At 48.1% G+C, this 23,067-nt stretch overlaps 1 protein-coding gene and 1 non-coding gene across 2 annotated transcripts in view; one reads left to right on the forward strand and one right to left on the reverse strand.

Annotated features, from left to right (window-relative positions):
- Nucleotides 1-5,017: 5,017 nt before the first annotated feature.
- On the reverse strand, nt 5,018-5,090 carry TRNAA-AGC (transfer RNA alanine (anticodon AGC)). The gene has a single exon. It is a non-coding gene; the product is annotated as a tRNA-Ala (tRNA).
- Nucleotides 5,091-5,118: 28 nt separating this feature from the next.
- The window catches only part of LOC102070849 (uncharacterized), an 82,539-nt gene continuing 64,590 nt past the window's right edge, over nt 5,119-23,067 (forward strand). Inside the window, exons 1-2 of the mRNA XM_074543252.1 lie at nt 5,119-5,267; nt 17,249-17,330. The gene's annotated coding sequence lies outside the window, so the exon portion shown is untranslated. The remainder of the gene's footprint in view (nt 5,268-17,248; nt 17,331-23,067) is intronic.

The following is a 23,067-nucleotide window of genomic DNA, read 5'->3' on the forward strand; positions in this document are numbered from 1 at the left end:
ATTCTCCAGGCAAGCCTGTCCTGCCAGGCCTAGGAGTGATGCTGAGCACATTACTGCCTACCTGTCACCTTACCTGGGGGTTCTGCATCCCTCTTCCCAGCAGGGGCTGGGACACAGGCAGCTCCCTGTTTCTGCACAAGCTGAATGCTCACACTGCCTGAAAGGGTCCCTTGGGCACAGCCCTGGTTGTGTCTCCCTAAAACTGCCCCTCAGCAGCAAGCCTGGACCTCACTCCTATACCTCCTTCTCCTAAATTCCCACTGGTTCTTCTCCTCCTCAAGGAAAACGCTGCCATCACTCCAGCTGCGTTGCACAGTAGCTATGGGTTGAAGTAACCTTCCTTCTTCCCCCATTCTCAGTGGTGTGATGATGAATTAATGTTTCAATAGCCAGCAAATGATCCAGCAGCAGAAGGTTTGTCTTTCCGTCCTGTAGCTGCAGATGCTGACAGAGATGATGGTAGAGTGATGACCTGGGAAACAGAGCCTTTATTGAGCCACAGGAGAAACTCTAGAGGCTTTCCCTCCAACTGCTTTTATTACCCTTCTCCTGGAGGACATGGGAACCAATCACCAGGAGAGCCCAATGAGCAAAAAACCACCTTTCTCAGTGCCCAGAAGAGAGTTGAAAGCCAAAGAATTCACCTCTTCCCTATTCCCTCTCAGGAAAATCCACACAAAGAATTTGCTAGAATAGTCCTTGTGCTTCTGGGTCTGACCTGAAACCTGCTGAAGCACAGGCAAGATCTTGGGGATGGCCTGAGCTCCTGGCTTTGGTGTTTGTTGGATGCTCCCTGGCAGGAAATGGAGGGGATGCTGGGGCTGGTGCAGGATGTCTCTGCCCTTTTTGCTTGGCACGATGGTTTCAGGAAGACCACCAGTGTTAGGAAGAAAGTTTATGCTGACAGGAGATCTGCCAGTCAATGAGGCAATTTGGAGTCGATGCCTGCCATTCAGCCCAGCAGCAAAGGTGTCATTGCCTATCCAGCCACTGCTGGCATCTCTCTGCTCTTGGTTCCTGCTTCACTGAACTTATCAGGAGTCTCTAAAGGCCAAAGTCTAGTGTTTGTTAGAGGTTTCAGAGAGGTTCATGTCACGTGGGCCTTCTGTAGACCTCCTGCCTTGGGCAAAGCACCCAATACACTCTGGTCTGTGTTGGTGAAATATTAGATTCATAGGCCAAATAGCCATGCCAAAAGGTTACGTGCTTCTGTCTCCCTGTCAACCCTTTGGCTGCCCTCACTGCAGGGACAGCAAAAGGCATTTCTGGGAAAATCTATTGCCCTTTTTCCAGCAAGAAGGACAGGCCATCCTGCTCATCAAGATACACACAGATCCAGAGGAAATGATACAAAATGGGGCTGAGAAAGCCAACAGCACACACCAGTGAGAAATACCTGTGTGTGTCTTGCCACAGAAACAGTGGAAGTCTCCTGGCATGGAACCATGTGGTTATTTGTACAGACTCAGGCTGATTCCTTAAAGATGCCTTCAGGAGTGTGGCAATGACATCTGCCCTGTGTTCCCCTCTTTACCCCAGTTTCCCATTATCCTTTCTGAGTTCATTCAAATTTATCTCCTCTTTTTTAGATCCTCTCCCTCTTTTGGTCTTTGTAGCAGGGAGAGAGAGCACGGTGATGCCCATCTTGCCCCTGCTGCCTTTGGGCACAGCTGGCATGAAAGCATGAAGTGCAGGTGCTGGGATCTGAGGAAATTGAGATGTGTCTCTGCATTTAAGATGACTTCATTGTAAAACTAAATTTATGCACATAAGACCCTAGAGTAAACTTACAAAAGAGTACTTAAATTAAGACCATTAGTGTAAACTGAAAACTCTGCCTCTTCCCCTTGTAGCAGTTTCCTGTTCTGTCCTCTCTGCTCTTATGATGCCTCTGTGCATATAATTAATGGTAATTAAAGACAATAAACTTCTAAGAGTAGTGACAGATCTTTTTCTAACTTGACTCTGTGATCCCTACCAGAAAATTCATTCCATAAATTCAGCTGTGGAGATCAAAACAGCAAGTTGTAAGCATGTGCCCAGCTCCATTTGTTGCAGTGAGTGAGTGATTTGTTTATATCCTACTTGATCCATTGATGGAAGCCATTTGTTCCTTGAGCTTGTGTGCAAACTTGAAGTAAGGCTTTGTAGGGTGAGGAAACGCAAAACTTGGGTCATTCCTGAAGAGTCAGTGGGCTGATTAAGCACTGGGGAGCAAAGTATCTGCGGAGCTAGAGTGGAGAACCTGACACTGTGGCTTAACTGATGCCTCAGGAGCTAAAAAAATAATAAAAAAATAAATAAAAGGAGGTCAATAATCAGGTGTTGGTAGCAAGCCGTTAGTGAGGTGGCTGAGCAAGGTTTGGGTTTTTCAGCAAATACAGGCAATAGCTCACCCTGACTTGCATGTGTGCACACACACATATGGACGTTCCATACTGTGGCAGCTCATTATAGATTCCCACAAGAAAACCATTAGGGAGGAAATTCTTACTGTTATGATGTGGTTGCCTTGTTCTTGTAAAAGAAAAGCTGTTGTTTCCATGTTGCACTGGTTTTGTTGTTTAGGGAGTGGAGAGGATTATAATGAAATAGTTCTGTGAGTGTGTGTGTAATATTTTATCCCTGTGGATACAGTCTTTCACTGTGGGTCCAGCGAAAATGGAGCCCCCAAAAAATGGAGCTTCCCAGATATGTTCATCAACCAACACACCTGCAGAAAAAGTACTGTCAGAGGAATTTTTCTCACATCCCTGCTTTTCTTCACCTTCTGTCTCAGCCTGCCGCAGTGTTTGCCTGCCCGTCTGCAGAGGGCGCTGCAGCATCAGTTTGACCAGACTTATGGTCCTCTGGTTTTCCCTCATGCCGACGTTGCCCTTGGTCACCAAAACATTGCAGGGGTTGAGGGCTGAGATGGGACCACAGCTAGAGGTAAAAACGAGAGGACCAGAGCAGAAACAAGGGTGTATTTGACAGCACAGTCTCTTCATGCCAGCTGTGCAGCAGCTGTTGAAATTGGAGACTGCAATGGATTTCACTTTCCTGTTAAATCCTGCTGCACAGGAAGACTTGGATAATTTGCTGAAACTTTGAAGGCCACTGTAGGGACAGCTGGTTATTTCATTAGTTTGTATAGGACTCAGAAGTGTAAGTTTAAATCAGCTTTAAAAGGCAAGAATGAAATCTTGAAATGAAAAGAACCCCAACAACCATGTACTTATCTGGGTTTCAGACTTCAGTTTGCATGTTAGCACTGCCTTTTTACAGAAAGGAATAGTAGATTTCCTCTGCCAGTTAGAGGCACCTCTCTCTAGTCTCTATGAGAATACCCATGAGAATTCATGGGTATTTGTGCCCCAAAAAATCACTTTGTATCCTAGAGTCGCGATGGTTGGGAAAGACCTCAAAATTATCATGTAAATCCATTAGCCCAGCATCACTGTGTTCATCACTAAACCATAGCCCAGAGTTACATCCACATGCCTTTTGAACACTTCCAAGGATGGGGATTCCAACCTGGGCAGCCTGTTCCAATGCCTGACCATCCTTTCAGAGAATAGTTTTTTTCCTAATATCCTGTCTAAACCTCCCATGACACAACTTGAGGCCATTTCCACTCATCCTCTAACTTGTCACCTGTGAGAAGAGACCCCTTCACCTCACTAAAACTCCTTTCAGGTAGTTGTAGAAGTGATGGGGTCTCCTGAGCTTCATTTTTCCCAGACTAAACAACTCCAGTTCCCTCAGCTACTTCCCATAAGATTTGTACCATAAAACCCCCACTGCATCCTCTCTTTAATCCAGTTCTTCCTTGGATTATCAGAATGAATTTGCTGCAAAGGCATGGGGGTGAGATATTTTGGAGTCTCCTCAGGTATAGGCTGGGGTTGGTGAGCAGTTGAAAGCTGAATTTCATTCTTTGTCATTGAAATTTGCCAGAAAAGTAATTTCCTTATGCATGTAACTGAGGAAAGTGGTCAGAATTTTTATTCCCAGTTCAGTTTGTGGTAGGGATGGAAATCCTGCCAGTTGAGTGTAATCCTGTTTTTTTCCATGATACACCATCAGTTTTTAAAAACAGCTTCTCTTTTTTTAAAAGCTTTTGGTTGTTTGTTGTGGCTTGTTGTAGTAGAATAGAAGCAGAATGTGAAGCACTTGCTTGAACTTTGCACCTGGATAAATTCAGGGAGCAAGGTCTCGACCTTTTTTTTAATAAATGGCACCTACATCAATGACTCCTTGAGGTTTTTTTTATTTTTTCCTAAATTTACAGAAGAGAAACAAGTGTTTTGGCTCTAGCAGAGGCCTCCAAGTGAAGTGATCTCCAAATGCTTTCCTTCTCTGGGTGGGATGAGAGAGAGAGGGCTGGGGCCAGAGCTGTGTGGGAAGAACTGGATGTAGTGGGTGCTGCTCACTGTCGTGGCCTTGTCCAATGTTCAGTAAAGAAACAAAAGACCCTCTTGGATTGCCAGGAATACACAGGCAGTGTTCTGCCTGCCTTAAGCATGGGATGGGCAAAGGTATCTGTGTAGCTGTACGGGGAGCAGGTGAGGTCACTCCTCCACTGTGCCGAGCTTGTGCAGTTCCAGCTGCCTTGTGAGGGGAAGAGGAAGGGCAGACACTGATGTCCTCTCTCTGGTGCCCAGTGACAGGACCCAAGGGAATGGCCTGAAGCTGTGTCAGGGCAGGTTTAGGCTGGATAGTAGCCAAAGGTTCCTTTGGGCACTGAAAAGGACTCCCCAGGGAAGTGGTCATGGCACGAAGCCTGACAGAGTTAAAAAAGCATTTGGAAAACGCTCTGAGGCACAGGGTGTGCCTCTTGTGGTGTCCTGTGCTGGGCCGAGAGTTGGACTCGATGATCCTTGTGGGTCCCTTCCAACTTGGCATATTCTGTGGTCTTTAAAAATGTCAAGGAAGCAAATAAGAATATTAGGAATTTAAAAATGTAAAACCGCTACAGCTGCGGCTTGCACTGGAAGCAGGAAGTGGGCTGGCGACCGAGGGCACGAAAAGTAGCTGGAGAATGCGGGCATCGATCCCGCTACCTCTCGCATGCTAAGCGAGCGCTCTACCATTTGAGCTAATTCCCCGCGCTAGGTGTCTCGCTACCCAGCACAGACATATTGACTTCTCGCGAGACGCCGTGCGCCGCCGGCAGTTACTCGTCCCGGACGGTGGTCCCAGTGCGCCTGCGCGGGAGCGCGACGGCCGGGGCTCGGCGGCGGGCCGGGCTGGGCGCGCACCGGGAGAGGAGGATGCGCCCCGCGGTGAGAAATGGAGCGGGAACGGGGCGGGAAAGGGAGTGGGAATGGGAACGGGAACGGGGCGGGAATGGGAACGAGATGGCAATGGGAACGGGAATGGCGAGGGGCTGCGAAGGGCTGTGAAGGGCTGTGTGTTTGGCGGGCAGGATGCGTACGGCTGTGTGTGTGTGGGGCGGCGGTGCCTGTGGAGGTCAGAGCAGGGGCTGGAGCGCCCGGCACGGGCTCTGCCAGGGCCTGGGCTGGTCTTTGAGTGGCGGCGGGGCTGCGCTGAGCTCAAAACAGAAGGAAACAACAAAACAAACCCCCTCTCCCTCCGCCCCGTAAAATATGGAGCCCCCAGCCCGCCCCCCAGCTGATGAAGGGCACAGGAGCTGCCCGGATGAGCCCGGTTACTGCCCAGGGACGCTTCGGCTGCCCGGCAGCTCCTCACGGCCCTCGGGGCACCGAGCCCGCACTCCCCCTGCGGGGGCTCGGGGTGACACTCGGCCTGGCCGGGCGGTCCGGGAGCCCCCGGTGCTGGCTGCCATCCATGCTGGGACATCCCGGGCTGGGTCCCTGAGCGTGGCTGGGACAGCCGGGATGCCCAAGAGCCTGGGTGAGCAAACCTGCTGCGGCAGTTGGTTCTCCCGCCTTGCCTTGCAATGTCTCCTTTGAAAACAACACCCACAGAAGTGAAATCTGGCACCGTGGTGAATCGTGAGGTCTTTTTCTCCAAGAAATAGTTCCATTTGCTCTTGTGCTCCAGCTGGAGTAGAGTTAAAGGCAATTCCCTGCTGGACAAGGAAAGAGATGCTGGCTCTTGAGCAGGGAACTTCAGGTTCCTGAAGTTGAAATGGCAGATGAGGGCATGTGCTGGAGTCTTCTGGGGAGCTGCGCTGACCAGATGGGATTTTGGTGCCCAGTTTGGATGCAGGAAAAGGAGATGCCCTCAGTCAAAGGGTGCATAGCAAAGCAGGTGAGAGCACTGGGTCATTTCTCTGTGAGCGCTATGCTGAGGAAGACAAAGCTATTGGTGGGCTTGCAGTGTTTAATTAAAGCTGTGTTTAGCAATAGCAATATCCAGGACTCAGTTAAAAACCTGTCATTCTGGTAAATATCTTCGCTTATGCCGGATCACATTTCCTCCCCTCTGATGATGACGAGACAAAACCCAAAAAGCATTGATGGCCAGTGCAAAATACTTTCAGAACCGAGGTGATTACAGAATAACCTTGTTGTATAACCTTGGTGGTGGCTGCTTAACGCCGAGCTGTGTGGAGAGCAGCAGAGTCCTGCTGAGCTGGCCAGGCTGCACGCAGTGATCCTGGTCACCAAGTCACTGCAATTCACTGAGCCAGCAGGGAATTTGGTGAAAGTGATGGGACTTGCTATGGCTTTTGCTCTGTCGAGTTCCTGGGTGCTTTACCCATTGCTTTCCTGCAGTACTTTTCTACTTCTACCTTGGTTGTGTTCAAGCCATCGTTCTGTTGGTTTCAAAACCATTCCCTGCTCAATTTTACACCCTTCTTGTGGGATTTGCCTTAGTTCTGCCTGTGAGACACAAGTTACTTTTTCTGGATGAATTTGCTGAGCTATCCTCCTCCAGACTATGAATTTCTGATTAAACTCTCCTATATATCAACAGCTTTGCAAATGAAATAGGTGCAAAACATTTTTTATTTATTTCACTTGACAGGTTTTGGGCTCTGTGAATGAGATCTGCTTCTTGCAGAGTTTGCTTAATAGGTTTTCTGATATTTTATTGAAATACTTGGAATTTTAAATTTACTCCTCTTTTGTTCTTTTTGATTTGTTGCATCTTACTTTAAAGGGCTGGTGAAGCATGACCTCAGAACTCTTCTGAAACTCTCCTGTCTCTCATTTATCGTTTTCACAGTTGTGAGCTTCCTTCTGTGGAGGTTTTTTTTTTTTTTTTTTGTCAGAGAGAAGATTGGCCAACAAACATGTTCTGAAAGACATGTTTATCTTTAAGAAAAAACCCAACAGCAACCAAACAGGCAAGCAGCCGCACCCATCCAGCAGTATGATTTCTTATCTTGGAACTTGACTCGTAATTTTGATGGCTCCTTACACTTATTAGTTTTTTTGAAAAGGAAGTAGTTTTTGTGGCTATTCTCCTGGGTGCCACACTGGAGAGCACTGCACTTGTGTAATTTTTTTTTTCTTGTGTCCTCCTGTCTCTTTTACATCACCCTGAGCTGCAGAACCCCACAATTTTACCCCAGGCTTCTCTTTTTTTTTCCCGTTTTTCTGATATGGAGTAAACCAGGAGATGCTTGAGAGTCTCTCCTGCTGAGGAATCTTACCTTCAATGTGCACTACAGCGTTTCAGCAGCTTGCCTTTGCTAAGTATCAAGCTGGCTCTGTGGAGCTGGCAAATGTGTTTCAGGCTGTGTTTTGCATAGATGCTCTCAGATGTGAGGTTTCACTGCCTGCGTGTTATATGTGTTTTTCCTGTCACGGGGCAGTCTGCCTCTGAATCATGTTGCTGGGAGCTCCTGGCAGAGCGAATGCAGGGGCAGGGGGAAAAGAGGCTTGTCTTCAGCCTTGCTTCATCAACCCAGCCACAGCCTCCCTCATTTGTGCCTTGTTTGGTCTAATAACGGGGTTGTACAGCAGCTTTTCCCACAGCAAAACCTCTTTTCTCCTTTTCTTTAGAACTAAAATCGCTGCAAAGAATGTGTGTTAAGGTGGACTTTCAAACTCAAAGCTTGCCAGTCCTTCACAATTGTGCTGGAGTAATTCCTGTGCTTTCCTCTCCTTCATTTTAATTACAGGGGAGAGTAGTTCAGCTCCTACAGCTCAAGCTGTTGAAGATATGTCTGTGCTCTGCAAATAAATAAACTTTGTGCTTGCTTTTCCCCTTCTGTCTTCCACTTGCTCTGGCAGAGCTGTGCTCCTGAACAATGCTGGGCAAGTATTGTTCAGGTTTTGGTGGATCTGTTTTGTCCTTGTGCTCCATCCATGCCGAGATGATAGAAGTTGCCTTGCAGGTGCCTGGGAATGTAGCACCTAGAGAAGCCTACAGCTGCTCTGTGTGAGGAACAGCCCCCAGAGATGCTGAAGGTGCAGAGCTATAAGTGCAGCTTTGTGGGAGGTTGCTTGCTGAGTCCCCCTCAGCTCTCAGCAGCCTGGGACACCCCAGCTGGCCATTTTACTGGGTGGTGCAGGGGTTCTTTAAGGGGCAGGCTCATGCCACGCTGCAGATAGCTCAGCATGGCACTGCAAGAGCTGCTGTGTAGTGGAAGGCAGATTTCTAGAATGTGCAAGATGCTCTGGTGTGCTGAGGGCAGCAGTCTCGGCTGCTTTGCTACCATACAACCTCCCTGTTTGTAGCAGCAGTGGGTATTTCTGAAGCAAGTATTCAGACTGGAGTGCTTGCTCTGATTTTCTAGGTGAGTGGGTGCTCTCTGTAGCTGTGGGTTTGCTTTGACACCTCAGCTGAAGGTATTGGTAGAGGGCCTGGTGTAGATTATCCCTAAGTGTCCCTTAGTGCCAGGCGGCTCCGCATCCCGCCGGGCTGCTCCTGCGCGTGCCATCCCCCCCTGCGCTGCAGAAGAGCTAAATCGGGGTTGCAAGAAAGCTGGCGGGAAGCCTGGATGTTCCTAGAAAGATATTGATTGCCCTGGACAGTTCGGGGTTGTTCCTTTTGTTTCCCTGCCTCTCGTCACGGGGTCGGGCTCGTTCGGGCGGCAGCTCACTGGAGGATGGAGAAACAGTGCCGGCTTTGCGGGCTGAGGCTGGAGCGGCGCCATCCCAGCCCGCCTCTCTCAAGTGTTAAGTCTGAAGCAGCCTGCCTGGTAATTCCATTAATGAGAGCCTAGTGCCAGAGAGATAAATGTAATTCCACGGTAAAGCTAACGCTCGGGCTCAAATGGAGAGGATTTGCTGGTTCTCCCGGGTGCACTGCTGTGAGTAATGTACTCCAGTATTACCCACAGACCGTGTTTAAAGTCTACATGTCACTGCAAAAACTGGGCAGTGATAAAAAAATCTGCTGCTAAATCTTCATGTGAGGAAATCCTTGGTTCTAGAGTGTAGCTGTCTCTTTGCAATGGGTTTTACAGGGAATAAAAGTTTCCTGCTTAACTCCTGACATGCAGGATGGCGCCGTACTAAGCAGCCAGCTGATCCAGGAGACAGCTTGTATGGGCTTTGGCCAGAACGAGCTCTCTGTGTGTAATCAGTGCAGAACAGAAATTATATACTCTTTGTGTGTCACACCAGAAAGCTTGCAAGCACCTCAGAGCCAGCCACCACAATTGCAAGTAGCACAAGCTTCTCTACATTTTTGGCCATGAGGTCCATGCTTCAATTCAGAGCTTACAGTCCTGGCTAGCTTGCTTTGATTTCTTTTTGAAGTAATTTTTTTCTGATTTCTTACTTTTCTTAGTGTGATTTGCAGATCACCTCTTCTTGTTTGCAGTTGTATAATACCCTTGTGGCACATCATCAAGTCTTGCGTTGAAAAGAAATGTTTAATTGGGACATTTTTAGCTCTCCTTGTGGCTTGGATCCTGGAAATCAAACGCAGGAGCCAGCACCATTCAGCTTCCTGCAGAGGAGTTCCCTGCTGCAGGCAGCAGCTGAGCACTTGTGTCTGACAGGGTGGGAGCTCACAGTGAGCCCCAGTGCTGGGGTGCCCCAAACTTCAAGCAAACAAATTACTTGCTTCATCTTTTGGAGCTCAGTGAAGGATTTTCCTTGTTGTTAGTCCAAGGTGGGGAAAAAAAGTTCTGTGAAGAAGAAGCAGCTGCTGGGGATGCTCAGCCCCTTTTATGTGCCCATCACTCCAGCTTTGCCTGAGTGTCCATCAGTGGATATCTGATCTCCTTAGGTAGGACTTGAGCCCCTGCTGGAGTCCTGACGGCAGAGCTGAAGCCAGCTTGCTCTGTGCTTGCTTGTTGGTGTGTTCAGCAGCGTGCTGGTGCCTCTTGCTGCAGGAGGTGTGGGGAGAGTGTTTGGTTGGGCACAGTGAGGTGTGTGCTTTGCTGGTGACCCAGCAGCCTAAGTCTGCAGCCTGCTCCTGCATCTCTTACTTCTCTTTGCAGCAGCTGTGCAGACATGCCTGCCTTCTTCATGCACATGCTGTGGGCCAATTCACTCACCAGAAATCAGGATCAAAAGCAGATTGTCCTGAGTTTTTAAATCTCCTGCCTCTCCTAGCCTCCAGTGCTGTCATTAATCAGTGAGAGCCGTGTCTGCCGCCCACCACCGCCGTGGCAGGATGTTGGGGGAATACAGTATCAGTCACAGCTACTGCAGTTGCTCTTTAAAAAAACCTTCTGTTTGAATCATAGCTGACTGCAAAAGTTTTAGCTTAGTAGTGTGGTTTTCTCACCCCAAGTTAAATTTTTTGAGTGTCTCCTTTCCTTCTTTTAAAGCTCTGACATCTGATGGGCTTGAGTGGAGCAAGGTAGCACTGATAGTGAGTTATGTGTCCTGTCAAACATTTCAACAGAGTAGATGAAGAAGCAGGTAGGAAAATGACCTGCATATTTAGAAATTCAGTTTCTTGAAAAACTGTGGTGCCTTGTACTTACAGTATCTCTCCTCCCTCCCCCTTCAGTTCCATGAGTCAAAAGTGATCATGAGAGTGTTGATACACGACTGGGGGGATTTATCAGGAAGGATGTAATGTGTTTGTTCCTCTGGTGGTAACAAAGTGGGTCAGAAGTGTTACCTGTGCTGTTGCTGCTGCTAACCAGATAAACTGAAATTAGTTCAAAACCTTGCTATTTGCTGAGAAACCTGTATCTGACCTGCAAGGCGTTAATTTGTTTGGTGGCTCTTGTTGCCTAGATGCATGGTTGAGCCCCCTTGGTGCTGCCAGTCTAGGTGGCCTGGCACTGGATTTTTTTCTTTACCAATGTGTTTTTGAGCCAAGTCTGCATTGCCATCAGGTTTGCTGCAGAGCTGACCAAGTTGACAGTAGCCATGGTAGACAGACACCCACCACTTGGCTCCCTTGGATAAAGGGCTGGTGGGATCATCATTTGACCTCCCAGAGATGCTCCAAATGTCTGGAGGCTGAGCAGAGCCTGATGCATTGTCCTTCTGCCTGCCCTAAGCTTATGGTGTAAATCCCCCAGCAGGCTCATCAGGGGTGACCTGATGGCTGTGCTCTGATACCTCTGTGTGGTACAGAGATCTGGCTGGGGTTTGCTCAGGACATCCCATGCTGTGAGAGAAAGATGCCATGGGGCACCACATGTGGAACTTGAATTGGGAGTGGGAAGGGGGCATATGTAACATATAGCTGAGAAAACCAATAAGCTTCACAAGATCTTAACCACTGAAGGGGCTGAACTTGTTTCCCATTGATGTGATTAGTCACCTCCTAAAGCAGGGTGCTGTAATCCAGTTTCTGTGGAAAAAATTGCACCATACGTGTGTCAATACAAGGGGCGGACTCAGCAAGTGTGTGTGCTTTCAGGCTGGTCTATAAATCCCTTCAGTTGTTCTAGCCCTTTATAAACTTGTGAGAGCTCAGGGAGTTTTCTTTCCTGCAGCCTTGCCCTCGCCATGGTTTTAACATCTGAAAGTCTGGATGGAAATTGTTGTCATCTCACCCTCTTGTGTCCCAGCACTCAGTCAGATGGCTGGCAGAGGCTTCATGGCAGCCAGAGCTTTTCCCTCCAGCAGACTGGAGGGAACAGGAGGGAGAAGGGGCAGGGGGCTGTTATCAGCCTCCTGTGTGTCCAAGGAAACAGTTTTTCAAGGTTTTTGTCTGGATTTTACAGGGATCTCTTCCCTTACTGCTTTCCTGCCTTGGGCACGGATGCCAGCTGAATTTCCACTGACCTCATCCTGTGGCACATCCAAGCAGATCAGTACTTGGGAGACTGCACATCACCCCCAGCAGGGTGCTGGATCTGCCGTGGGCACAGCCGAATGGACAGAGAGGTCCATCCCCAGAGAGGCTGGCCAGGAGAGGTATTTGCCCCTGGGAAATGCATCCCTGGGCTTTAGTTTGTGGCTCAAACAGTGTTTCTACTGCTGGAAATGGCAGACTGAAATGAAAAGATTGGGTTAGCCAGTACCCTGCCAGAGCTCAGAGAGAATGAATTTAGCTGTTCTTGTTTGATTTCAAGAAACTGCATTAAAATGAGCAAAGAGGCTGTGCACCAGAGCTGCTTCCGCTGCAGGCATCTGCTTGCAGAGCTGTGTTGCAGGGTGATTCCTGCTGGTGCTGCAGAGCTGCTGGGGAAAGCAGAGCTGTGGCACGGCCAGGAGAGCTCTGTGGAGCTGCAGCTGAAGGGCTCGGCTTGCCTGATTGCTTTGGCAGCTCGTCTCTGCTGAGAAACAGGTGTGGGCAGTGCTTGCATCTGTTACCAGTGGTCACTGGTGTCTGGGTGAGTGCAATGAGCTGCTTTTCCCTGCAGGCTGAGCAGCCATGCTCTGCTCCAGGTCCCTGCTGCTGGGAGGTGGCACGCAGACAACTGGGAAGGTCCCCAGCCTGAATGTTGCATGTGTGACACGATGGACGTGATGGCTCTTGTGTCCTGCCTCACGTGAGCTCTGTGGTTACACCAAGCTGCAGCTGACTTCTGAAGCTCTTCGTGGTAAAAACTGACCTGAATTGATCCGTTGTGGTTTTTTCATTTATTTTTAAACTAAGATGCATTTCTGCGAGGTGAAAGCTTGAGCTTTGTTACAAAGTCCATGATTTTCTTAAGGATGCTTTGGGATATTTTGGGGGTGTGCATGTGGTCTGTGTGGTAACAGTTATCAGAAAAACTGGGAATGGGTCAGTTGGAGATGTGTAGCTGCTTAATTGATTTTAATGCCATGGAAATTCAATTTGAGTAACTGGGTACTTTTTCTGGTGGGGGGAAAAAATAGAACTGTGTTAAGTGGAGGGGCAGCTCTGTGTATTTCTGTGAAAGGTGTGTAAAGGAGGCTCGAATGTGAGTTTTTGAACTGTGCTTGTCTGTTCCTGTCGAGAGTTGGTAGTATAAGGGGGAGCACACAGCAACCGTGGAAGGCAAGGCTTGCCTGGGGGCCCTGGGGCAGAAGCCTGTGTGACTAATGTTGTGTAACTCAGAAAAACAAGGCAGGATTACTGTACCTCCTCCCCCTCTGTAAGGAGCTAGTGCTGGGGAGCTCTGTCAGACTGCTGCTGGGATGCTCGGATGGGACCTCTGGGCAAGCTGATGGATTGGCTCCCGCCACTCAGTGCAGCTTTGCAGCATGTACTTTTTAGCTGGGGACTGTGCCTCTTGCTGGTGTTGGAGGTGAGGTGACTGGCTGGCATGTGAAGGCTGGTGCTGGCAGCCCCTCTGACAGGTACCCTGAGCTGCACCTGTGTCTGCTGTAAGCCCTCCATCCACACCTGTGCCCGAGGAGAGGCACGGTGGGGGCTGAGGGCGCTCAGGCTTCCCAGTGCTGGGGACAAGGCAGCCTGTGGGGACCATGCAGGGCTGTGTTCTCCTCCCCCTGCACTCCTGGTGCTGTTGAAGTTGGTCACGTGTTGGATGGAGGTCTGGCTTAGAGTTCAAGCCTGTGCTTTTACTTTTCCATCATTATTTTCCAGGGTTTCTGTGCAAGGAATTGGAAAATGCCCTCTGTGGGCTGCCGTGACAGCCTCAGTGCTATCCAGATGGATTTGAACTTTGGTGCTGCAAAGGGTTTTGCGTATTTATTTTCAGCTTCCTGCTGTCTGCTTTGCTTAAGAGCTTTTGCTAGATCCTTTGCATATGCTTGTCCTTGCTCCTCTGCTCCTTGAAACCATTTGAGAACACCCTTCAGCTGTGACAAAATACCCCCCTCCTCTCCCCCACAAAAAAATTCCCAATCCTCCTGGAGGAATTTTATTTTACTGCGGTGCCTTGGTAAGCTGCAAGGCTTGCACAGCTGTGGTGTGTTGCTGTTTGGGTGCATCAGCCTGGTTTGGAGACCTCAGAGGGCAAATCACTGGGCTGTTTTGGATGGGTCTTTACAACAGTGAGTGACAGAGCATGCTCAGTAGTGAATGGAGCTGTTAAACTGATTTTACATGATTTACCCCAGTGCAAACGCAAATATATGATGGGTTGAAGCCTCATCTTGGTTTCCACATGTACCACTGTGCCACCTTTCTGAGGTCATGCTTTTCATCAGATTTAGCTGATCTCAAGCTGTTCTCCTGCCAGAAATTCTTCCCCTTTATTTTCTTATTTCTGAGATGGCTTCCAGTTGAATCAAGCAAGTGATGGTTGCTACCTCTATTGTAGAGATGTGTAGAAGTGGGGGGAGAGAAAAGGCAGGACTGCCTGTTGTGGCAGCAGAGGGTACTTTTGGATCAGTTGAGCTGATAAGCCTGTGGGAGTGGGCATGGCTTGCTGAAGAGCAGCTGTGTATCCCCTGGTGGAACATGTCCTGCTTCTACTCCAGTTTCCTTCCATGTAAAAGGGTGGCAAGGATTGCTAAGTGCATTAATATTTCTGGGAGGCTACAGTGTTGGAAGAGTCCTTTGTGGGGCACTGCTGACTGATGGCTTCGTGTACATGCTGCCAGGGTTTGGCTTCCTGCTTAACCCAGGGGAGGTTTCCCTCTGGGAGGACTTTGAGCTTTTAAATAAAGCTTCCTGCTGAATGTATCAAGGAGAATATTAGATTGAATATGAGGGAGAAGTTTTCTGTGATGAGGGTGGTGAGGCACTGGAACAGGTTGCTCCCAAAAGTTGCGGATGCCCCATCTTTGTAGTCACCCAGTATCACTCAGTCCTCTGCTGCCTTGCTTCATAACCTTTTTATAAACTCTGGTGAATCTTTGTGTGCTGCTTTAGATGAAACAAAAGGTAATTGTGTTTCTGCAGCACTACCTCAGTCTGCAACAAGCAAGGAGTGATCGTGGCCAAGGCCACAGAGGGTCTGCTAGGGTGGTGGCACTGAGAAATAGATATTTTGGTGGACAAGTTGGAGCTGCAGGAAAGCGGCAGAGGAGCTCAGCTGTCTTGTGTCATCCATGCTCTGCATTGCCTGGAGCCTGGTGGTGTCTTGGGGAGGAGCAGCCCTAGGACAAGTGACTGCTGGGCACTGGGAGAAGGAAGTTTGGGAACCAAGGGGGAGGCTGAGCACTCTGATTCCCTGGCACTCTGCTGTGTTTCCAGTATATCTGTCTGTTGTGGGACAACATGCTTTTTCTGAGAGCTGCAGTTGCTTTGGGAGGGCAAGCAGGCCATCTTCATATGGCTTTGATTAAATCCAGCAGCACTTAAGAAAGCTTCAGGCATCTCTTTTTGCCTTGCTTGGCAGTATTGGGAAGTGAGGACTTAGAACCTTGCCAGTGATGTTTCTGCAGCGTTGTTTAAGAGTAGGAGTCGAGTTGAGAAAGTTGTTAAATGGAAAAGGAACTGGAGGAGGGAGGGAGAAAAGGTTGTCTGTATGGCTGCCATGTTGATACTCCCCATGTGCTGAGCCCTGGTGCAGGCATGGGTCAGTACCAGTGCAGATGAAGTCCTATGAAGGTAAGGCAGCCTCCCTTCAGATTTAAGCCATGTGAAGTTAAGGTATGAATTCCCTTTCTTTCCCTACCTTGATATGTAAGCTACCACTGAAGATTATTGGCCAGGTTGGATTTGTCCTGTTACTTCTGTCCTTGTAGAGCTGCTGAATAGTGTTCATTTACTGGCTTCAAAAAACCAGCAGAAGACCCTCCTGGAGGTACATAACAGGAGTAACTAACTCCTGTGTTTTGGTTAATGTAGAGCAACAGGGTGATGGAAAATTTGTGATTGAGGCTGGAGTCCAAGGTCTGTGCTGTGGTCTTGTGGACTTCAGCATTTTTTTCATATTTAGAAATGCCTTCAGCCCTTCCTTAATAGGAAAGGAGAAAGGGGAAAATGAGTGAGAGGGAGCCACAAATTTTAGATTAGACTTTTCTCAGTTCTTTAAATACCAGTTGGCAATGACAGTTTTCTGAATCACCTGCAGAGGCTGGGGAAAGCAAGCCTCTCCTCAGTCCAAGGTAAACTGATGTGCTGCATGAGTAAGTTTTCTCACAGTACATAATGAGGTCCAGTTGGCAGGAAGCACATGAGACATTGTCAGGCTGATTCTGCACCTTCCTCTTGCTGGTTTAGTGTTTTGACTAGAGATGTCTCACTATTTCCTTACCTCCCTCAGCTTCCAGATGTTCCCTATGTTACAGTGTATCTGAGGATGGTCCCTCATCCACCATGTTCCTTGCTATCCCTGAACCATTGCACGAACAGGATGGGAAAAGTAAAATTATATTAGATGTGGTAACCTTTGCTTCAGTAGTATTATCAGAAAAACTTCTCCTTGTGGCTGCTTAGAATTGTTTCCAGTAAAACATTTCTGCTATCTTTTCTTTGGCATGCAGCAGGCACTTCACATGCCTGAAGTGAGGTGTTTTTGTAGCCTGCAGAGGTGACTTTTGTCACAGCTGTTGCTCAGTGCTGGTTAAATGTCTTCTGTGTGAGTGAGGTACAAAAGCTTTATACAGCCATCAGTGGAAAATATAAAGCCTTTTTTATTATGAAACTATAATGATGAATCACTAATGATGATGATGATGAAGAAATGGAAGTGGCCTGGCTCTATCATGTGGGATTTGCCTCCTCTGCAAACCAGAAGAAATTGCCCAGGTGCTGTGAAGCAGATCTTCAGCAGCATCCCAGGGAGCACAGCAGGGGCACTGCAGGTGATCCCTTCCATCCCATTTACCAGCCTCTTTTCTGCCCCTGCATGTAGGTGTTATCTTCATTGCACTGGCTGTTGAGGAGGCTTTAGTGGATGAACAGCCTTGATTTGGGACTCATCATCTTGTCTTTTGCTTTGGCTTCCTTCTGTGATTTTGGAGAAGTCCCCTGACAGCCTCATGCCATGTACCTCTGCCACAATGCCAGGGCTGGCAGGAGCGTGTTCAGGGCAGGGACTTAACACCTTCCTGATTCTCCTGAGATTGCTTTGGCATCCTTCCTTTTCACCAGGCAGCTCATTAATGGCACTAATTGCTATTCTCTCTGATGCTTACAGGATTTGCCAGTTCCTGTGTGCCCATGGGAATCGTGTTCTGGCTCCTTGACAGTGCTATAGGAGAAGCTGATGCCCTGAGCAGGTATGTTTGTCACGTTCCTGGTGAGGGAAAGAGGGGCTGCATATGGCCAGGGTGAAATGTGTGCAGGGTTTGCCTGATGGGTGTGGAATGGATCCTGTGGTGCAGACTGCTCTGCAGTGAATAGTTCATGTTTCCATGCAGAGGTTTTGTGAAAACACGCAGGCAGAAGATAAAGTTTGCATTTAGCCTTGCTGCCAGCCCTCTGAGGAGAGGGCTGGAAGCAGCATTGCTGCAGAGCAGCCCGGGGGAGGCCATGCTCCCTGCTAGCACAGGCGCTGCCTTTTCCTTCCCGGAGCTGCAGCTGGGGAATCCCGGCCGCGCTCAGGGGCTGCTGCGCCTCCTGCTCAGCCGCCCTCTGGCAGCTGCCCCGCGGGGAGGGAGGGAGGGAGCTGTGTGCCTGTTGCTATCCAACCATGAACAGATCTGCTGTTGTTTTCTTAATGGATGGCAAGAACAGCCTGTAGCAGCTTATTCCTCCCTGGATAATTACTGCTCTGCTCTGCCACTGATTGCTCTCAGGAGCAGTGGAGTAGTGCCTCCCCTGCGCCGCCCTGTGCATCCTTTTGCCTGAGTTATTTGGTTTGTTATTGCTTTAAGGCATCAGTGCTCAAATGAAAAATCTAATCTGCGCTCTTTGCAGCTGTTTGGCATTCTAAGTGCATTGCCTAGGTCAGTTGAAGTCCCTGAGATGCCATACATGCTTTCAGTGATGCCCCTTGCTATGCTACAAGCAGATCTCAATTTCAATTTGTGGATTACTTTGAGGAGGGAAAAATATAGGACTGGGTTGAAGTCTACTGTTGTATTATCTGGAATTGTGTTCACAGCTGATCAGGTGTGTGTGCAACTGGAACTGGAGTGGAATATTTAGCCATCTGTGGTTGCTCGAGGGAGGTCTGAAAAGCAGGTGCATGATCCTGCTGTGGGAGTGTTAATGGGCAAGGAGGGTTGGCTTGGCACTCTGAACTGAAACCTTCAGCCTGCCCTAGGAGCAAAAGAAGTTCCTTCTGCAAACATCTATCCCTCGTGGATCTCATAAAAATGGCATTGCCTTGCATTTAGCTTGCCTGAATGGCCCATTTGATTGTGTAAGGATATAATCACAACTTGCTGCATAATGCTTTCTTGATCCCTAAAAAAGTGAAATGGATTCATTATAGAAAGATATCTTTCTTGAAAACCTGGTTCATCCAGGACTGTCTGGGTGGTGCTGCAGACGTGTAGAGGAGTAGGAGTCAGGGTGGAGCTGTTTCCACTTAATTCTCCTGTATTTCCCGGGGTTTATCACAGCAAGCAAGCAAATGTGCCCTCTTTGGATCTGAAAGCACAGCTGCTTAGTTGAGCACTGCCTGTGCTTCCCCAGCCAGTCTTCTCCTTATGCTTTCCTTTTCTTAGTTAATTTTCTGCTGTAAAAGGCCTCTTAAAGGGAAAACCACAATAAGAAGGGGAACAGCAAAGGTAGGAGTGCCTCCGTTTGCTAGCAAGCTGCTGCAGGTGTGTCTGAGTCAGGAGAGCCAGCACTGAGTCAGTGTCCCAGACTCCGGGTGACTCAGGTGGCAAAATCCCAGATCATTCTCTTCTCATGCCTGAATTGCAGTGGATTTCCTGTAACAAACTCTTGCCTTCTGTAGTGACCATGCAGGGAATGCAGTCCTCTCCCTCCCAAATGGGTTGTGACCAGCTTGGTTCACTGGGGATGCAGGCACATGGTGATGGTGGCACTTCTCTTCCTGCCCCCACAGGTGGAAAGTTGATTTATCTCAGCATCCTCAACCGTACCTCACTCCTTTCACCAGACACCCCCCCTTCCCTTGTTCTTTGTTAAGATGGGATAAGTCACAGGAGTTGCAGCTGTCTACTGAGCTTGAGGAGATTCTTATGCAAATCTGGAGGCTGTGTTCTCCTGGCAGATCTGCTTGCATGCATTATCCACTACTTCATTGTACTGGAAGGAGGTCTATTTTCTGAAACATGGTTTATTTTTAGTCAAGATTTTCCCTGTCTAACTGGCAAAAGTTCAGCGTTTGCAGTGGGATTTGCAAAAGAAGCAATTTTGCCAAATCCTTGGACTGGGGGAAGGGAGAGGAAATGTTATATTAGCCAGCAAAAAAGCGAAATGCTGACTTTAAAAACAGCTTAGGACACTGCTGTGAGAGCATAGGGGCTGGGTAATGCACGTTGAGAGCAGTGTTGTGTTGCTGCAATGGATAACTCAGTCTGGGTTGCTCTTGCTTTTCCTTTTGATGGCTGCCACAGAGGTTAACCAGCAGTGGGTGGGGAGTGCTGCTCAGGGGCAGGTGGTCAATGAGCCAACCTTTTGACCTGACCCTGAGCAGTGAATTAGCAAAGTCACCTTTTCCACAGCATCCATGGGAGAAGTTCTGTCCCTGCAGAGCATTGCCCTGTCCTGTTGCAGCCCCGTTTGGGGCCACTGCAGGCTCGCAGAGGGTTGAGCTTTTTGATGATGTGGAATGTATCATGCCCATGTTTGAGTGCCCTTGTCAGATACCCTGAAATGAATAGGGTGGCACATGGGATGTCCTGGGGCAGTGCTGCAGCTGTCCTCTCCTCTCTTCCCCAGCTGCTGCTCCAGGGACAAACTGTCTTCACATGCCTCATTGCTTTCACCAACTGCTTCTGACTACTCTGGGTCTTGTACTGCTTTCTTACATGAGCAGCAACCTTTCAGGGGCGAAGGGCTATTTTCTTCTTGGTCTTGCATGTCCTCAGACATTTCCACCACTCCTTTTACAGAGTAATCTTTGTTACCATTAGCTGGTAGTGCTGCAAGCACCAGACATCAGAGAATGACCCCAGAGAGTCAATGACTGTGCAAAGCCTTTGGTACTTACTCCTCTGAAAAAATGAGAGTTGATTCCATATGTGAGCCTGTAAATTATTTGTTTCCTGCTGCAGGTTAACTCCAGCAGTTTGCTTTATCTTTCTTTTTCTTCCTGCCCCAATTCCCCAACAGACAATTGCATAGCAACTTTGTCATGGTTGCATTAAGAAAACAAGGAGAAGTACTTCCAATTTTTTTCTGAATGTTTGGAAACCAGAAAAAAAAGAGAGGAAGTAATACTAAGAATTTAGGTGTATTCCACATTTGGAACAAGTGGGTATATGTTTCTTGCAGGTAACAGACCTGCAGGTCTTTGTGAAAGGATTGGGGATGAAACAAAATTTTTAAGTGCTGTTTCAGTCATTGGGGTAGAAGCACCATGAGAATCAAGGTAGGAGCACTCATCATCTGCCTAGAGCAGTAATCTTCCTGAAGGAATTAATCTAATTTAATCTGATAAAAGAATTTATGCAGTGGAGGAAGTCTCTACCATTTCCTGCCAAGCTTCCTGAGAAGCCTAGGAAAAAGTAAGTGCCAAAATGACACTCTTCTCTCCATGGGGGAGAGGGCTTATGTCTTCCTAAGGCCTGTTGTTATCTTTCTATTAAAAACCATCTGTATTAGCTGGCAGATCAGGATTGTTTTAGCTATTCAATTTTCCCTAGTTCCCTGGGGACTTCCTAGTTGCAAACCTATTTGCAAATGCCCTGTCCATCTGGGGTGCTGATGATCTCGTGTGCCCCAGTGTTTATGCAGAAGTAGGCCCCATGCTTGCCATACACCTGGTGGCCTGTGGATGTAGAGACTTCATAGGTTTGAAGCTGTTCCTTAGGGAAAGTTTGTGGGTGGTTGGGTTTTGTGGTTTTTCCTTACACTGCTAATTATTTCAGGGAAATTCCTATCTTATTAGTGCTTTCTCCCCAAAACCAATTCTCTTCCTCTCTGTCTCTTGTTCTCCGAGGCTGGAAAAACACTGATATGTTAGGAAAGCCAGTCTCTGTTTTAAATGGCCTTAAGCATGTCAATATTCAGCTCAAATTCGTCTTAGAGTGGCTTGCTAGAAAATGAGCAAGAATCTCAGGGCACCCCTGGGTCAGCTTTCTTTCTGATGCTCAGGAAGGTTTCGTTCCAGACGGGTGAGTTCGTGGAGGAGGAGATGTCCACCTCGAGTTTTGTGTACTCTGATAGGAAAATATTTTTTCTATCAGTGAATTTTTGCTGATATCATTGAACTATGCTTGAAGTATGTGGGCATATGTTGTAATCTGCTGGCAAAGACACTGAAAATCACTGTTCTGGGTTGGCCCAAAGGTTCATGTAAACTGCTAATGTCTGAATCAATACCCTGTCTGCAGTGGTGTAACAGCAGCTGCTCTGGAAGGACTTGGATAGAGGCTGAGCAGCCTAATTGAGCATTCCATTTGCTCTAGCTTGACCCTGGGCCTTGCAAATGTGCTGAGTTTTAAGCAGGCTGAGAGCTGAACTTGGCTGGCAGCCTCCAGGTCCTGGGGCAGGTGAAGAGCTGCCATGTGTGTGGCTGAGTGCTGGAACCCACATGTGCATGGGAGGGTGCAGCAGTGGGAACCCCAGCAGTCTCTGGCTTGCCTGCAGCAAAGAACGAAGCTGACTCCAGATTGCTGTTTTAAAAACCTCTCTTTGGTGCAGGTGAGCAGTTCTGTGGGCATTCCACAGTTGGTGCTTACCCAGCCCTCCCAGCAGAGCTGTGCCAGGGTCCTCAGTTTGGCTTCACAAGCAGAGACCTCATGCAGCCCTCATGGAGGGTCAGCATTTGGTGACTGCCTGAACTGCTGCTTATGCCCAAAGGTGCTTCTGCTCTGCTTTGCTCTGTAATTACTTGCCACATGTTGTGTCCTCCCCAGCAGCTTTCACCACGGTTTTGAAAAGGGAAAATAAGGAACAGTGGACAGATGGACATCTGGGAGGACTGCTGGTAGTGGCAGGGGGAGTGGTTTTATCCCTGGTACTTGCATGCAGCATACTCTCCAGGCAGATCCCACTGTGATTCTTGATGAAGTTTCCCTTTTCTTGGCTGGCTCATTGGAAAAGCCTTTTCACTCCAAGTTTTGTTTGGAAAGAGAGACGCCCACACAGATGGCTGCTCTTCAGTTGTCATTCATGTTGGGATTTTTTATGTTCCTTTTTGCATTACCCTCAGGTGAAATCCATGCTTACCAAAAAAAAACTTATCCCAAATTTAGAAAGAAACTAAATGGTAAGAATATTCTGCTTCTTCTCTCTAAGCTGGGGATGCAGTGGGCTATCTCATATTTTATCAGTCCACAAGAGATTGTGTTATTTTTTTCTTTTTGGCTGAGCTTCCTTGTAGTTCACTTGTTAGTTTTCCTCAGAGAAAAGGTACAGCTTTCATTAAGGATGGTTTTGGCTATGTTTTGCTCCTTCCTTGAGACTGAGTGGTTCCACTTTTTTCAGACAAGTACCAATGCTCTGCTTTGGAGTCCTGCTGGTCTCATCTGATAAGGATTGGAGTGTTTTTTCCTCCTAAGGGCTCTCAGAATTGCTGGATTGATAAATAATAAGTGGTTTTAAGGTCTTTGAGATACTGTGGCAGAGGGGAAGGGGAGGAGAACAATAGCATTGCTGGAAAACACGGGTTTGGTATGCTGGTGATTTATGAGACTGAAGTTACAGCCTCTTGCTTGTACCTCTTGCTGGGTTCCAGGATGCTGTGGATGGTGCAGTCCATAAAACCTGAGTGGTCTTGCATTGCTCCTGGCCTTTTAGCTGTAGAGAAGAAGCTGAATTAAGTCACAGCTGGCCATTGTGCAGCTGTGGTTGGACTTCAGGTGCCCTGGAGAGGATGCTGGAGGGTCCCACACCAGGGTGCAGGAAGATGAGGCTGAGAAAAAAAGGTAG

The sequence above is a fragment of the Zonotrichia albicollis genome, chromosome 6, assembly GCF_047830755.1.
Source record: "Zonotrichia albicollis isolate bZonAlb1 chromosome 6, bZonAlb1.hap1, whole genome shotgun sequence".
Classification (NCBI taxonomy): Eukaryota; Metazoa; Chordata; class Aves; order Passeriformes; family Passerellidae; genus Zonotrichia; species Zonotrichia albicollis.